We start from the raw sequence: 17,370 nt of genomic DNA, 5'->3' as shown, positions 1-17,370 counted from the left end.
GTATATTATGGAAGATAGTAAGACTGTTAAGTTATGTGTATATTTGTTGGATTCATTACATTCTGCCACTGTCCATATTGGATATGTGCACCATACAATGAGAAAATTAGCAATCACACATACAGTGGTCTGGAGATGGCTTGCATAGGTTCATGGAAGGACTCTGATTCATGATATGTGTGTATGCATATTTGACATGAGGACATCCTTCACTCCTCTGCAGGATGGATGTTATGTGGCCAGAGGATAAAGGTGGATGTTTGGGGCTACATGAAAGGTACCCCAGCTGGTAGTGAAGTGAAGAGATATTCCAAAGATCACATAATAACCATAATGTACCAGCAGCCAGACAAACAGCAGTACACTGGGCCTGATATGAACATTACACATGTGTAGGCATAAAATGTGACTGCCATGCTATGTCACAGTAGCAACACCACATATGTCTGACTAAATTACTGTCATGTTGCACTTTATGGAGTATGATAGAATCATTATATGCTGAGGAGAACATGTTGGGAGGACTGTAGGGCATGGATGTGGAGTCACATCCCTGTGTTAATTTTTACCATAATTGATAGCTGTATGTAAAGACACACAAGTTACTTGCTTTCAGATTAGAACACATATATGTGTAGTTAAAGCAGATTGCAAACACAATAGTTAATATTTCTGCCACATCACAGGTTTGTAGTGAATACTGTCAGAGTGCATGTTACACAGGATAACATAATCATTGTATGCTACAACAAGATGTTTGGAGGAGTGCTGGAAATAGCTGTGGATTCACATATAATTCTAAAAATACCTATTCACAGAGCACTGTACTTAGCACAAACATCCAAGCACAACCCTAACTTTTATAATGTCAGGAAATACTTTATAGCTGATGACATCAGTGGAGTCCAGTGAGAGGAAGATGGAAATAGCAGTATCCCCCATGCCAGTGTAAAATACTGTATCTAATGTCAAACAAGTACACACGCACACACACGCACACACACACACACACACACACACACACACACACACACACACACACACACACACACACACACACACACACACACACACACACACACCAGTTGACTGCAGTGAGAACAGAACCCCTACTTATCTAAACACACCAATTACAGACTTCAATATTTAATGCAAGTGCCACAGCACTAATCTGACTTGGAATGTGTCAGACAACACTTTATAAGTGATGACATCAGCAGTGCCTTTTGAGGAGAAGATAGTAATAGTAGTGTCTCACATGCTGGTGCAAAATGCTCTAGTTAATGTCAAGCAAGTGTACAGGCACACACACAACAGTAGACTGCAGTAAGAACAGAATCCCTACCCTCCTCTTTTCTTGATGTACTGGAAAATATTAGGGTTCAACCAAACACCCTAATAATGGACGACTTCAACTACCCCACCATTAACTGGGAAAACTACTCGTGTACCAACTCCTTAGTTCAACGCTTTCTGGAATTCATAAACTCCAATGCCCTAGATCAACTTATCCACACCCCCACCAGGGGCAACAATATCCTAGACCTAGTCATTACAAACATGAGTGACCGGTGTTCCACACCTGATGTCAACTCCTCATTGGTCCGATCCGACCATAAGCTAATCACACTTGATATCCACATCCTGCCCCCACCCCCCATTAAGGAAACCACTGTAAAAAATTTCTCCAAAGCCAACTTCATGCTTCTTAAGACAGAAGTGGTGAACTTCATGACACCCATGTAGATGGACAATACAGTTACAACTGCTGATCCTACACAAATGCACTCTATAAGCACTTACACAAGTGCATGGATTGTGCTATCCCAAACAGAACCAAGATGCTATCCTCCAAAAAAAGGAAGCTGATCTGGTGGTCCCCTGCCATGAACAAACTGTAAAACAGAAGGAAGAAACTGTTGCAAAAGAGAGTAAAATCCCATGAGTGGAGGAGCTTCCTGGTCAGCCTCAGTAAGAAGCTGAGATCCCTTATAAAATCCTCCAAAGCTAGCTACAAAAACAAAATCTTCACTAATTCCAAGGACAACCACAAAGCATTCTATAGCTATGTCAAGAATCTCGATGGCAACACCCAGATCTCCTCTGAGTTACAGCACAATGGCACAAAAATTACAGAACCAACTGATATTGCCAACATCCTGGCAGATAGGTTCAGTGCTAACTTTACCCCCCTCTCTCCCCCTAAAGGGCCCATATCTATACAGGAAGAATGCAGAGTCCCTGTAATCACAACTATGCAGGTAAAAGCTGCACTCTCTAAAGTCAAAAACACAGCATCCATGGGAACGGTCAACATCCCAGGCTGTGTTTTACATGAACTTCAGAACGAAATGGCTCCCCACTTAAGCACCATGTTCAATAATAGCCTCACATCAGGCTTTGTGCCCACTGAATGGCGCGCAGCAAGAGTTAGCCCACTCCACAAAGGGGAAGCCACCACTGAGCCCGGGAACTATTGACCTATTAGCCTGATGAGCCTGGTCTGCAAGGCCATGGAACGTATCATCATGGAACTCATAAACAAAGCCATTGGTAACCTCCAAACTCCGGATCCCACCCAGTTCAGGTTTGTGAAAGGCAGATCATGCCTCCTGAACCTGATCGACTTCTTTGAGGCAGTCACCAAAGGTGTAGATGTGGGTAAGGTGGTTCACACAGCTAATCTTGACCTCTCCTAGGCTTTCGACACCATCCCCCATTCTGGAATTATAGCTAAACTCACTAAACTAGGTATAAACCCCTACATCACAAGATGGGTTGCCAACTGGCTCACTGACAGAACCCACACTGTAAAAGTTGCAGACTCTAAATCTGACCTCAAAGCAGTGACAAGTGGAGTACCACAGGGTTCCGTCCTGAGGCATCTCCTGTTTGGTATCTACTTCTCTGAAATACAGGCTAACACAGAAGGCCTCTGGCTAATGAAGTTCGCAGATGACTGCAAACTAGGAGCCATAGTCAAGTCCCCAAATGATTTAGACATCCTGTAGAAGGGCCTCACTGAGACAGATGCCTGGTGTCAGAGCCATGGCCTCAAGCTCAATGCAAACTAGGAGCCATAGTCAAGTCCCCAAATGATTTGGACATCCTGTAGAAGGGCCTCACTGAGACAGATGCCTGGTGTCAGAGCCATGGCCTCAAGCTCAATGCCAAAAAATGCAGTGTCATCCCCTTTGGTAAAAACTCTGCACCCATGAACTACCACATAGGCAGCAATGTACTTGACATTGAATGTGCGATAAGAGACCTTGGGACCCAGATGAATAGTAGTCTTTCCTTTGATAGTCACATCACCACAGTAGTCAGGAAGTCCTTCTATGTGGCACACCTCATCATAAAAGGGTTCTCATCCAGGAAAAAAGAGGTCATTGTTCCCCTCTACTCAACACTCATTAAACCCATTATAGAGTATAATGCTCCTTTTTGAATGTACCTCACAAGACATCTGCAGCAGCTGGAAAGGCCACAGAAGTACCTCACAAAGAGAATTACTGGCTTCAAACAAATGCCCTACACTGACCGCCTCAAAACACTTCAGCTTTACTCCATAGCATATCGCCTACTATGAGGTGATCTCTGCCTAACATATAAAGCTATGTCAATCCCAGAGCTGTTGGACATGCTACACCTAAAGAAATCCCAATCCCTCCGAGCTACATGCTCTATGGACCTAAACCTTGTCACCACAATAAACAGGACATGCTGGAGGGATAGATTCCTGTCCTAGAGACTTCCAGTACTCTGGAACAGGCTACCCATCTATGTCAAGCAAAGTTCTTCATCAGCACTCTTCAAGAAAAATCTTGATGAGTGGATGGGAAATAGGAAATACACCCCGGGGATCACTTCTGTGTCTCTGCTCAACAGTGGCACAAGAAAATAACTTTATTGGGTGGCGTAAGCCAGGGAACCTTGTTGGCTAGGCTTACGTAGGCCCTTGGGCTGATAGCCTAGTACCTACCTATGAACCTATGAACCTAAGTACACTAACTAAACTAGAGACTTTAGTATCTAATGCAAGCACCCTGGCACAAGTCTGACTTGTACATGGCTGCAGGTCAATTTATAGTAAATGGCATCACCATTAGATATTTGAGAGAAGATGTTGGGAGGCCTGAACAAAATGGATGCATAGGCATGTACAACTGTCAAAATATTGGTACTGCATGGGATTATAGTGCTGACTGCAGGATACCACAGTAATGGTCTTCTGACTAGACAAAAACACACCAGTTGACTACACTGAGTTTAGTGCCCTTACCTAGGGTATTCTGAGTAGATAACTCAGTACTTAATGCTAGCACCATGGCTGAAGTCTGACTTTTGCAAGGTTGCTGGACAATTCATAGTAGATGAAATCATCATTAGATGCTTGAGAGAAGATGATGGGAGGACTGAATGATATGGATGTGTAGGCATGTACAACTGTCAAAATATTTGTACACCATGAGATTGTGTTTCTAATTAGACAGACAAACACACACATACCAGTTGACTGCAGTGAGATTGCAATCCCTGTCTATATAGGTACACAGACTAGAGAACTCAGTACTTAATGCCAGCACCACAGCACAAGTCTGACTTTTAGATGGCTACATGACAATTTATAGTGGATGATATCATCATTGGATGTTTGAGAGAAGATATTGGAAGGACTGAATATAATGGAAAACTAGCCATGTGCAACTGTCACAATATTAAAAATCTGCATGTTAACAGATTGATGAGTGTACAAAGTGTAGCATTTGCTGTTGTGTTTGTAATGTGCAGGTATACCTGAAAGAGCCTTACAAACTATATGCAAACAGCTGTCCATATTACTACAAGTACTGGAAAATCTGAATGTGTATTGTCAGTATAAAGACATCTATGGTATATAATAAAGCATTTTTTTATTTTTTTCTGTAGTGTAGTTGACATATTTGTGAACAAGTACTGAGAGACTAAGTTTCAAGAGCATGGGTGTAACACATTTCTACAGTGTAAATATGTGTTCTTTCCTTAAAAAGTGCCTCCCATTTCTGTTTTTACATGTACTTTCATGGGATGAAGACTAAATGGACAGTAAACAAAAGTAATACATGCTATTGTGCACTTCCAATAGCACAATGCCAAGCAGTGAGTTTGAGTGGTAGATGGCAAAGTGTTTGTGAATGTGAGATACACAGTTCTATTGCTTTGCTTACTCCAGTGCAAATACATGAAGTGGAGAGGCATGGCAGTTGGCAGTATGCATAGTACTAAATGTAAAGAACACACCTCCTGCATAGATAACTCTGTGACAGCAGGTGTAAATGCATTGCGAGATTTCTTTTGTAGCCCAGATGATGTAAGGTTGGAATCCATGTGTATCTAATAGTTTTAAATATGTATTTATAACACAATGAAATAATTATTTATTATACATTCACTATGCATTACCTTAGCACGGCTTGTTTAACCAGCATTGCATGGAGGTAACTGCACTAAGGAAGAACCACTCACCATAACTTGGCATTGGTGGATGATGTCAAACTCCATACAAACACAGAGGACAAAACATTAACGGCTTCATTTTTTTAACTTATGTGTGTTGCTGTGATTCTATTTTTTGACCACATTAAAATATTAAAATGGAATGGATAGGAAAGTGATGAAATGGGGGGGGGGGGGTAAGCAGGGGGAAGATCAAGAGGAGAGTAATTTAGGAATGTGCAAAAGAGAGGTAGGGAAGAGCCATAGCTATCCACTTCTTTAACAGTGTAAAATGAAAATATATACAGAATATTAGCTAAATTTGGACTGTCACCTCAAGGAAGAGGAGTGAAAACAACCCAAAGTGTGTCAAGAAGACATGTGTGTGAAGTGGCGAGCTACATATAGGATAATATTTTTTTTTGTGGGACAGGTGTCCATTTTTTTTTCTTTACTTCTGTAAGAGATGAATGTTGGCTAAGGGACATAGGTGTTTCTGGGTCAAGTAAGTAGAGTAGGTGAGGAAGCAGATGCAAACAAACAGGAAATACAAGAAAAGACACAGGGATGGTGATGGACATAACAGGCTGGGGGACACTATGCTTGGCGTTAGTGAGAGGACAACAGATGCTCATGCCCATCAGACATGGGGACAGCGAGAATCTAGTCCTAACCTGCAGGACTGTTATCACTGTCTTCTTACTCTACTGGCTGTCAGAGTGCTTGACATCTTCTTCTACAGACCATAAGTTACAGCAACTTCTCCACCAGGCGTAGGTGTGCACCAGTGGTGCTGTGCATGATCCTACACACCAACCCTGGGCTCTCCAGGCTGCTGATAAAAGCTCCATCTCCATCATTACTCCCATATGGTACCACAGCTGCTGGTGTAGTGTTACCTGAATGGACGGCCCAGGTAATGCAGGGCAGCAGAGGCAGTACTGCCAGGTTGGGTCCCAGATATGCTGGGTGTTGGTGTAGGAGCCAGTGAGAGTTTGCAAGCTGAGCCATGGGGGCTGGCCTTCCTCCATGTGCTGTAAAGCATTTTGTGATTTGTCAGAGATGGAGGACATGGAAACATTTTGACAACACATAGAAAAACAAAAAAGAGATAGGTGTTGGTGTAAGAGAAAAAAAGAGATATATTTAGTAACATCATATGTGACATACAATGCATTATCACAATAATAAAGTATTTTATCTCTGCTTTTACATTTAAGTATACTTCTTAACAACTACACAGTGTAAGTAAGGATTTCTCAAAGTAATCTTTGTAATGTGCATATATTGCACATATGCTTGGCCCAATTATACAGATTAAGTTAACAGTATGGCACTTATGCCACTTGTTTTGAAATTAAATTATGCAATATTTTTAAAGGATTTTACTATATATTTGTTACTTGTGGTATTTGAACTCATAATGTATTTCTACAGTATTAGACTTGACTCCTACAGTTGACGTGTGTTACAGACTGAAGTAGGCAAGTTTGCTTTTATGACTGGAATATGCATGCTTACTTTGATACAATTTATAGAAAAGCAGTACTTTAGCTAAATTAATAGTTCTGTTGTGCTGCATAATACCCCTTGCTTCCCCAGTCTCTATAAAAACTCAGCATAGGCATCTCTATTCACCATAATCTCTTGATTGTGTGTGGAATAAAGAGATGGGTTGAGTGTATCCCTCTTGCACCTTTTTAGGTCATTAACGTAATGACTACACTATTCTCCAGTGTGTGTAATGCCAGTTGCACTGGAGTCAACCTTGGCCAGACTATTCCATACCTAAGACTTGTACTGGGAGCTGCTATAGTCCCCCTGCAAGAGCCCTTGGCTGTGGCACTTTACAAGGAGCCCAGTGAAGATTCTAGACTCCTCAACACCCCACCTCTGTGCCCTAAATTGGGCACATTCCCTTCTACCATCAGACATGTCCGACCAAGGGAAAACAGTAATAGTTAAGAATCATTTCCTTCCAATGCCTGCTATCACATTTCCTGGCAGAGCACAAACACGAACAATAATGCCAACTGCTTTTGCATGATGCTAAGCAGAGAGCAACACTGCCAAATATAGAAGAAAGCAGTTTGGGAAACTGGAAGCTTAATCTGGCACTTGGCATTAGTTTGAGGGTTATTTGCTGCTGTAACTGTTAGGTGATTTAACTTTTGTAATATCTACTGGTGGCATACATTTTATGACCTGACACATTTTTGTGTGTCTTTACACACTGATAAAATTCATTTTTACAATGTGGGATTAAAACCTATGCATAAAATACAAAACATTTTCTTCCACAGTGGTCATTTTTCATCCTTGCCACAGAAGAACTCTTTCTCGGACATACTCATGAATTATATATAAATAAACATGAGAGACTGAGGAGTTAGCCATGCATGTGTGTGATCTGACTAGGTCCTGGTTTATACATTCAAGTGTGTATGACTATTATTGAAGTCTAAAGGTCATCCAAGGCCAGAGAACGCAATTATAATTATAGAAACATAATAGTCAGTATACCCTCAGTCCCACAAATAATTCATATGAGCTCCACTGCTATAATACTTATTATTTATAATTATGTCTACATTTTTTATGTGTTTATTAAAACTGAGTGTACAACCCTTAATAAAATTGGTAGTGTGTAATAATGTTTTTCATATGGATTTTAATATAAAGTAAAATGTAACAGAAGTAAAAATATTTGGAATTTGCTGTATTCAAAGCCAGGATTATCTGTATATCCACACTAAACTTACACCTGCTGCCACAGGAATAGTTAAAAACTGTTGGATATTTTAATATGCATTATTAACTTCTGTGTATTAATTTCCACACACCACTTAGTGTATTTGCAGGGTGCACAATATACTTGATAAAATGTACACACTTTGAAAATGTCTTGTCTGCTTTTGCTTTGTAGGTCTTCTACACCAGCAGGTGTTGGAGGATATTCCTAACTGCTGCTCATCTCCACTCATTGGGTTTGTGCAATGGAAAGTAAAGGATGCAGCAATGAATCCTTTTTGAAAAGAGAAGTGTATCTTAGGTTTCATCCTTAAAAGACAAAGGTGGGACTTTTGAACCCTGATCTACAAATAGTACATACTGTGTGGATCAACATGTTTAGCACATGTACTATACACACACACACACACACACACACACACACACACACACACACACACACACACACACACACACACACACACACACACACACAATTCACAGGTGTAGTTTATGTATTGGTTATCATACACGTACATTACATGAAATTTACTGTATTTATCCATTGCCAGTGTTTGTGTTAAGCCATGCAACACACAAACACTGGTATTAAGGAAAAACAATATGTATACATATATACAATGTGTATATGAAATAAACAACATTACAAAATAAATGTTAGTACACATTAAAGATTTTTACATAAGCCTGGATTTGAATTCTTACACCAATGAGCCTACAAAACACAGTAAGGTTGTCTTATCCTTCTTTTCCACAGAAACAGTTTTGCATGAGGAATGAAAATCATTGTGCATGCAAGCAAGTCCAAACAAAACCATAGTATTAACAAGACCTATGGCACTTGTACACTTCTGAGTTGTTTGTACATGTGTTAATTTCAGATGTAGTGCAATGAGTGATCACACAGCCATTTATGAGTATTGTTTGCAGAAATGCAGCTCTGTCTTATCTTTGTATGGTGTTCATTCTTCTCTTATCTGAGCAGTAATCTAAGACATGCAGTCTGTAAGGCATTTTGTATCATTGTCCTTAAAATGCATAAGAGCATTAAATGGCAATAATATACAGTTTTCAAGAAATGCAGGGGAGTTTGGATATTACTGAACAGGAAATGTGAAATGTGTGCTACGTGCTTACATTTAAAGTATTTATAAACTTTCTAAATGAAAACTGGCTGATACACCCACACACCCACTGGAGACAAGGGGGACTAAATTGCCATTGTGTTTTCCTTCTACCTACCAGCAGTCATTCATAGTTCTAATTCATTAGCAACATACACTGAGGGAGTGTCTGCACTATGCTTACATCTGGTATTTGGAGCCAAGAATTTGGGATTCAGTAATTCTAATAAGTTCATGCCTCATTTGCATCTTCACAGTGCTTACAGGCCTGAATCTACACTATAAAAAGGGAACTGTGTAGCTAGAGAACCTGAAGGTGAGGAGAGTTGTGTATGTAGATAACACAGAGGAAGATTTCTATTACTTTGGATTTATCTGCACAGAAGACTACTGATCTTGGTAAGGTATGAATGAATTTTACAATTAAATGTTGGATTTGCTTAAATGTAACTAGGAAAAAAATATTTGTGTGTGTGTGCGTGAGCATATATATATATATATATATATATATATATATATATATATATATGGGTCCACTTTGTAATTTTGAAATACTGAAATCTCGAATTTCAGTATTTCGAACTTACAAAGCCACATACTCACATTTCTGAAACCAGCAGAAGCGCAAAATTCAAAATATCGAAGCATGGATATTTTGAATTTCTGCTTCCGGTGGTGTGGTATTTGGATGCTTGGGTTTAATTTTGGTAAGTTTGTGTGTGTAAGTATGTTGGTTGGGGTTTAATGTGTGTAAGTGTGAGTTATGACTGTTATGTGTGTGTGTTTGAGGGACTGTAAGATGTGTGTGCGTGTGAGTTTCATTTGTGTTTCTGTTTGTGCAATCTCAGAGTTAGAATATATAAGTAGATGGTGTGTGGGGGGTGCAGCAGTGCTTGCCCCCCTGCTTACATGTAGTTTGGATTAATTTGTTTGATTGTGGGGGGGAGTTTTGTGTATGTTTATGTGTACACTGCATGTGTAGCATAAGTGCGGGATTTTGAATTTTGCGACTGTGTGTTTTCAAATTTGTGAGTTGTGGTTGGGTTTTCGGCTTTATGGTTTCGAAATACTGAAATTCAAGATTTCAGTATTTCAGATTTACAAAGTGGACCCATATATATATATATATATATATATATATATATATATATATATATATATATATATACATCTATATATATATATATATATATATGTGTGTGTGTGTGTGTGTGTGTATATTAGCAAACACAACTTTTATCTGTATGCACTTCTTAGAAGTTTACTGATAGACATTTTCATCAGGGCAGTTTACTTTCTCAGATACACAGCTTTATTAACTTTCATCATAAGTGTTACTGTAACAACTGTTTCTCTTTACACTCTTCTGTGTTATTTCAGTGAAATGTAGATGTCCTATATTGTCAATAACACAGAAGTGTTAGCCTTCTAGGATGGCTCATAGACACCTCTAGGGGAGTGCTGGGCAGAGGTAGAGATAAATGGCAATTGCATAAAAATGACTGTTCTGGGGGAATCTATGAATCTATGCTTGCACATGTTTTTGGAACAGTTTGTTTGAAAGCACTTATAACAATTGTTTGGCACAAAATGTCATTTGCCTGTTGTTTTGGGGGTATGGGAACCAAGTTGCATGTCTGTGTTGGTACAACCAAAAAGTTTTTACACTGGTTTACTTTGCTATTGTTACTCCTTGTTTTGCATCAGACCTTGCTTTGTGCATGACTGTGATATGTTAGAACCACAAAACTCTTTTTATATTTGGATTACTGAAGTTTTTTTTTCTCCAGTGGGTAATATTGAAAAACTAACAATATGTGTTATATCTAAGGAGGACTTTTATTTATGTGATTTATGTGTAATATCCTTTTCTGTTTTATGTCACCTAAGACTATGGCATCCAAGCTTTCCAATCCCCACAACCCCCCCTTTCAATAACTTAGAGAATGATGTGATCATCTAAGCCTTTCACCAACATGGAGCCTTTCTGATCGAGACAGGATGGGATATGTCTGGAAGAATGCAAATTTGTAACCAGATAGTGAATGAAGTAAATGATGTTGGGGGCACAATAGGACATATTATCAGGTGCATCATAGGACCAGTGACATGATTTCATCGGCCCAGAGAAGAGCAGCTGCAGTGTCCCATGGACTGCTGGTTACCGGGGGGGGAGGGCCTGCTACACAACCACCACTGACACCAAATAAAGAGTTCCTGTCCACTTTCAGGGATCCAAAGTGCTCGGTGGAAGTGCCCAACAGCATGTGACTAATGTTGGTGCTGCTGTTTCAGGGAAGACAAATATGTCCCAGGAGGAGCTTCCAAGCAGGCTTACATATGTCAATTTTTAAATATTTCTTATATAGTTAAATATTGAAAGCAAGAGTTAAGTTGATTTAATAAAATTAGTTTTTCTTGGGGGGTAACTATTTATAGATTGATACAGTTAACAACACATTCTGGTTCATTACATGTGGGCTTGGGGTAGATGTGTCATCTAAGTTTCAGTTAAATGTATTGTTAAAGGACATGTACAGGCCAAAATCTTTCTACATATGTTATTGTTATTGTGATGATGGTGCCTTTACATTTTGCTTAACTTCTTCCAGGAGCATCCTCCCTAGCAAGTGTGAGTCATCTGCTCATGGTAAGAAACAATTTTATTTCAGTACTGATGAGCATTTGACAGAAATATGCCATTTATCTATATGTGTGAGGTGGATGTCAGGACTGTGTGTGTATTGCTGTGCCGTCTGTGACAGTGGCGCCAGTGTTACTTTGTTAGCATATATTAAACTGTAGTAATGTAGCTATTAATTTTTTTCCTGTGTTTGTTGATTATTATCACAGGTGATCCTGACAGTGGAAGTGCAGGACTCTTACAACTTGATGGCAGAGTATCAGCAGACTCTGATTATGATGGTGGCCAAGCACAGGCACAGTCGGGGTGTGCAGAGGATGAATATGACACTGAGGTTGACATTCAGCCACTACCTGTAATTCCACTGGGCACAGTCAGTAGGCCTACTCAAACCCATTTCAGTGACCTCCTCCAATATTGGACAGCTAGAGAGTGAGACAAATGATCAAGGTAGTGCAGTTACTGTGGCTTTAATGCCTGTTGTTGACTCTGGCCAGCCTGTTGCCCTTCCTCCACCTGCTCTTCATCGAGGCACAGACACATTTCAATAGGGCCTCCAAGGAAGTGCTTAGGGTTGTATATGTGGCACAGGCTGACATGCATGACTGCCTCCACCATGCTGCTGAGTAAATGGATTGGATGAATGAGACATTGGCATGAGCTGTATCTGTGATGGAACATCTGCTGGAAGGGGGATAGCATCCACATCGGAGTAAGTCAGCCACATCATCTGATGTTGGCCAATGTGGCCATGCCTGATCATGCTCCCATAGTGACACTACTTCCACTGCTCTGTCAGTGGTTGCTGTGTCCACACCTAGATGTGGCAGGCCATGGGGTCATGGTCCTGGACATACTAGTGAGGAGAGCTCATCCAGCTGACATCAGTCATGCTCAGGTAACAGCAGTACATCTGAACATGGGAATGGATGTGTCAGTGCAACTCCTGGCAGAGCCAGTTCTTGGTGTCGGGGATGACAATGATGAACTGTCACCTCTACCATGCATGGTTCACACCTACCTGATACACCAGGATGTAAAGCTAGCACAGAGCTTGGCTGTGCTCTTGCAGACATTCACACACCAGTTTCACCTGGACTGCCCATACAGACGCACACATAACAGTTACATGGATCAGTCGTGAGGCTTAAAGCTCATTCTGTCTCAGTGGGCATTTGATACTCTATCCAGATGTCTGTCTGTTTCTCGGCCTTACTCACATACACTCACAACCTTTTGTGCCAGCCTAGGAATCCACCCCCATAACCCCATAACGTGCAAATGATGATAACTGTGCCATATCTTTGTATTCTGTCTTTTGGATTTCAGTGTTACATAAATCTTTTGTATGATGCTCAGGGTGCATAGCTGACTTAGTTCTTAGTATATTTGTTTTTGCGATGCTGTTTTGCGAATTGTAATGCTTTCTTACAAGTTTTTGTAATGTGTGCATCCCTCCCAAACTCTTATACCAACAAAGCTGGACCAAGCCATAAATAAAAGTGTGACAAAGGCCGAACAATGCAGAGAGTTTTTAAACATTGTGGTCTTACAAACTTAGTTGATGGAATAACAGGTTTTGCATTACTATTTTTAAGTTTGTTCTGAGGGATATGAAGTCTGAAACTGAAATTTGTATCATTATTGTCTAACTTCACTCTTTAATGATTTGCCATTACAGACATATGAGGCCAAACTGTGGACATTTGGTGAAAATCTGTTTTGGAATTTGCAGGGAAAACCAGCACTGAGTCAATACTGTTGCTTTATAGCTTGTCGAATAGCTCCTCCATATTGGATTGGTTGATTAGCTTTCAATTCAGCTACTTATGGGTTAGCATACCATGATATTTACCATGTATGGGTGGCTCTAAATAGCATGCAGAGCAGCTTACTGAACACAAAACTGTGCAGTATCATGCCACAATGCCACATGATTTTAATGAACTGTGTAGGCTTTATTGGATCTGCACCATAATTGTGAAGTTGTTTACTCCACAGGAAACCAGACTGCTTGACAAATGTACTGGTGTCACCAATCATTTAAAGAAAGAGGGCCCATGTTATATCTCTCTTTTTCAGAGGAAGAATAAATGAGTTTGGGAGATCAGTAGTGTACCTGGCATATCTGACACCTGGAGATGAAATTTTTTTTAAAGCCCCCCGAGCAGAGATTTTTTTCTAACACCCCCCTCCTCTATGACAATTGTTTCAGTAATAATCATGAAATGAAGCATAAGAATGGCTAGAAGATAAAGCAGTGACATTTTCTTCTTACTAAACTGTGTATATAAAATCACTTTAGTAAAATAAATGAAAATATTACAGTAAATACAAGGAAAAATACATTATCATATTCCTGAAAAAGGAAACACTTCCTACAAGCTGGTCTATAACTGTATAAAATATTACAGGTTCTGTTTTTGAGCCTTAACTTCTGACTTTTAAAATTTATCTTCTTTGCATTTTCATGCTCAATAGACCATATAACCAGATTTGTCACTCTGTCTTTGCCCATAGTTGGTCGATGAATACCTATTCACTTTAATAAAAAAAAAAAAAAAAACTTTCAGAGTATTAAACAATATGTGGTCAATACTTAGCCCTGGCCCTTGACCATACCATTGAACTGTCTAGATTTTTGCAAAATGTCCAGATTTCCACCTCATAAAATTTGTGTTTTTTTGGCAAATCAGTGAGGACTGAACACCTTAAATAATGATGTGTATTTATCTTTCAGACTTGAAAATGCATACTAATACAAATCCTCTTATTCTAGCAACTTTCTAATTTTAAATTTTATAAGACCAAAATTTAAAACCTATTCCTATTTTTGGGCCTTTGACTCCATTATTTTATGCTATGTCCAATTTTTTTGCACTAAGAGGTTAAGAGGAATCACCTGACACTGCTTTCATGAGAAACAGAAACATATGTTATTTTCAATGACCAAGAAGACACTAATAAAATACATTTGGAGGGTGTGGGAAGCTTTCCCCTACAATGGGGCTGCAATTGAGGCTGGAGCCTGCCCCCTTGCAAAAAAACACTTACATTTTAGTGATCCTGTTCGTCAGGGGTTTAATCTTCAGTTAGTCATAGTAGAAGGATTTACTATATCCTTCTTTTAAAAAAAAATCAAGAAGAATATACATTAAAGTTATGCTTGGTTAGCTGCATTGTTTGTTTTCTTTCTCTAAATGTTCAGGTGATCCCTTCAGTAGTTTGTCTATGTATACACAATCATTTCACTGGCATCAGAATGAAACAATTCTCCAACAATCCCTTCAGCAGTTTGTCCATTTATGCACTAGCACCAAAATTAAACATGTCCTCCAATAACTCCTTCAGCAGCTTGTCCATGTATACACAAGCTCTCAAATGACACCAAAATGAAAAATTTCCCCCAGTGATCTCTTCACGGTTTGTCCATATATGCACAAGCACCAAAATGTATCATTTCCCCTAAAGGTCCCTTCAGCACCTTATCAATATGTGCACAAGCACAAAAACAAATAATTCCCCACAAAGATCCCTTCAGCAATTTATCCATGTAATCACAAGAACTCAAATGACACCAAAATTAATAATTTCCCCCAAAGAACTCTTCAGCAAGTTGCCTATGTATGCAAAAGCACCAGAAACATTTTCCCCCAAAGATCCCTTTAGCAGTTTGTCCATGTACACACAAGCACCACAATGAAACATTCCCCCAAAGACAAGCATTCAAATGACACCAAAATGAAACTATTCTCCCCCAAAGATCCCTTTAGCAATCATCTACAAGTATGCAAAAACATCAGAATGAAACACCCCATGACCCCTTTAGCAGTTATCTCCAAGTATGCACAAGCACCAGGATTATTTCCCCCAGTGACTCCTTCAGCAGTCTGTCCATGTGCACAAGCACCAAAATGAATAATTTTCCCAAATGGCCCCTTCAGCAGTTTGTCCAAGTGTGTACAAGCATTCAAATGATACCAAAATGAAACAGTTTCCCCCCAAATATCCCTCCAGCAGTCATCTTCAAGCACGCACAAGCACCAGAATGAATCATTTCCCTGACTAACCCCTTATGCAGTCCATTAAGGTATGCACAAGCACCAGAATGAATAATTTCCCTGAATAACCTCTTACACAGTCCATTAAGGTATGCACAAGCACCATAATGAATAATTTCCCTGACTAACCCCTTACGCAGTCCATTAAGGTATGCACAAGCACCAGAATGAATCATTTCCCTGAATAACCTCTTACACAGTCCATTAAGGTATGCACAAGCACCATAATGAATAATTTCCCTGACTAACCCCTTACGCAGTCCATTAAGGTATGCACAAGCACCATAATGAATAATTTCCCTGACTAACCCCTTACACAGTCCATTAAGGTATGCACATGCACCAGAATGAATCATTTCCCTGAATAACCCCTTATGCAGTTCATTAAGGTATGCACAAGCACCAGAATGAATCATTAAACTGACTAACCCCTTACGCAGTCCATTAAGGTATGCACAAGCACCATAATGAATAATTTCCCTGACTAACCCCTTACGCAGTCCATTAAGGTATGCACAAGCACCATAATGAATAATTTCCCTGACTAACCCCTTACGCAGTCCATTAAGGTATGCACAAGCACCAGAATGAATAATTTCCCTGAATAACCCCTTATGCAGTCCATTAAGGTATGCACAAGCACCAAATGACATTAAAATGAATAATTTCCCTAGACAGTCCCTTCAGTGGTTTGTCCAACTAACTTTAGAGACTAGTTGTTTATTTCTCCCACTCTGTCTCTCTCTGTATCAAATCAGGACACTGCCTCCTGTACCTGCACAGCCAATCACAGGTCTTTTGGGGCAGTGCTCAAGTAAGAAGATGTAGGCAGAGATGGGAGGCATGCAGGATGTCTCAGATGTCCATTTAGGAAGGATGTTGCTGTTTCCCTTAATAGAAGAAAAGTATTTGATTTGAAGCATCTTTTTTTAACTGCTTGTACCTGGGGTGGATTGCACCCTCTGCCTCCCATTAGCACGTATCTGTGGGAGGTACACATTTGAGATATCATTCATTGAAGTTTACAAGATTTTACACGGTGTCTTTCACAATATTTTTATATGTTTACATCATATTTGATGTTCAGTATTTAAACTTATGCTTTTGAGTAACATCCCACAATCCTACACCAAATGGAAAGAGTTACGTGCTTTGGCATTCAAATTTGATGCTAATTAGGTGTCCAGATTTTTGTCTGGATGTAACTACTTTTTAAGAGCCTTGGTACCTATTTTCAATGCATGTAGGTTAAGATTTCTGTCCCTTGTTTTGAGGCAAGCATTTATTTATTTATTTTTATTTATTTTACATTTGT

The sequence above is a fragment of the Protopterus annectens genome, chromosome 1.part0, assembly GCF_019279795.1.
Source record: "Protopterus annectens isolate FY-2018-M chromosome 1.part0, PAN1.0, whole genome shotgun sequence".
NCBI classification, from domain to species: Eukaryota; Metazoa; Chordata; order Ceratodontiformes; family Protopteridae; genus Protopterus; species Protopterus annectens.
Note: the sequence above shows the minus strand (reverse complement) of the source record.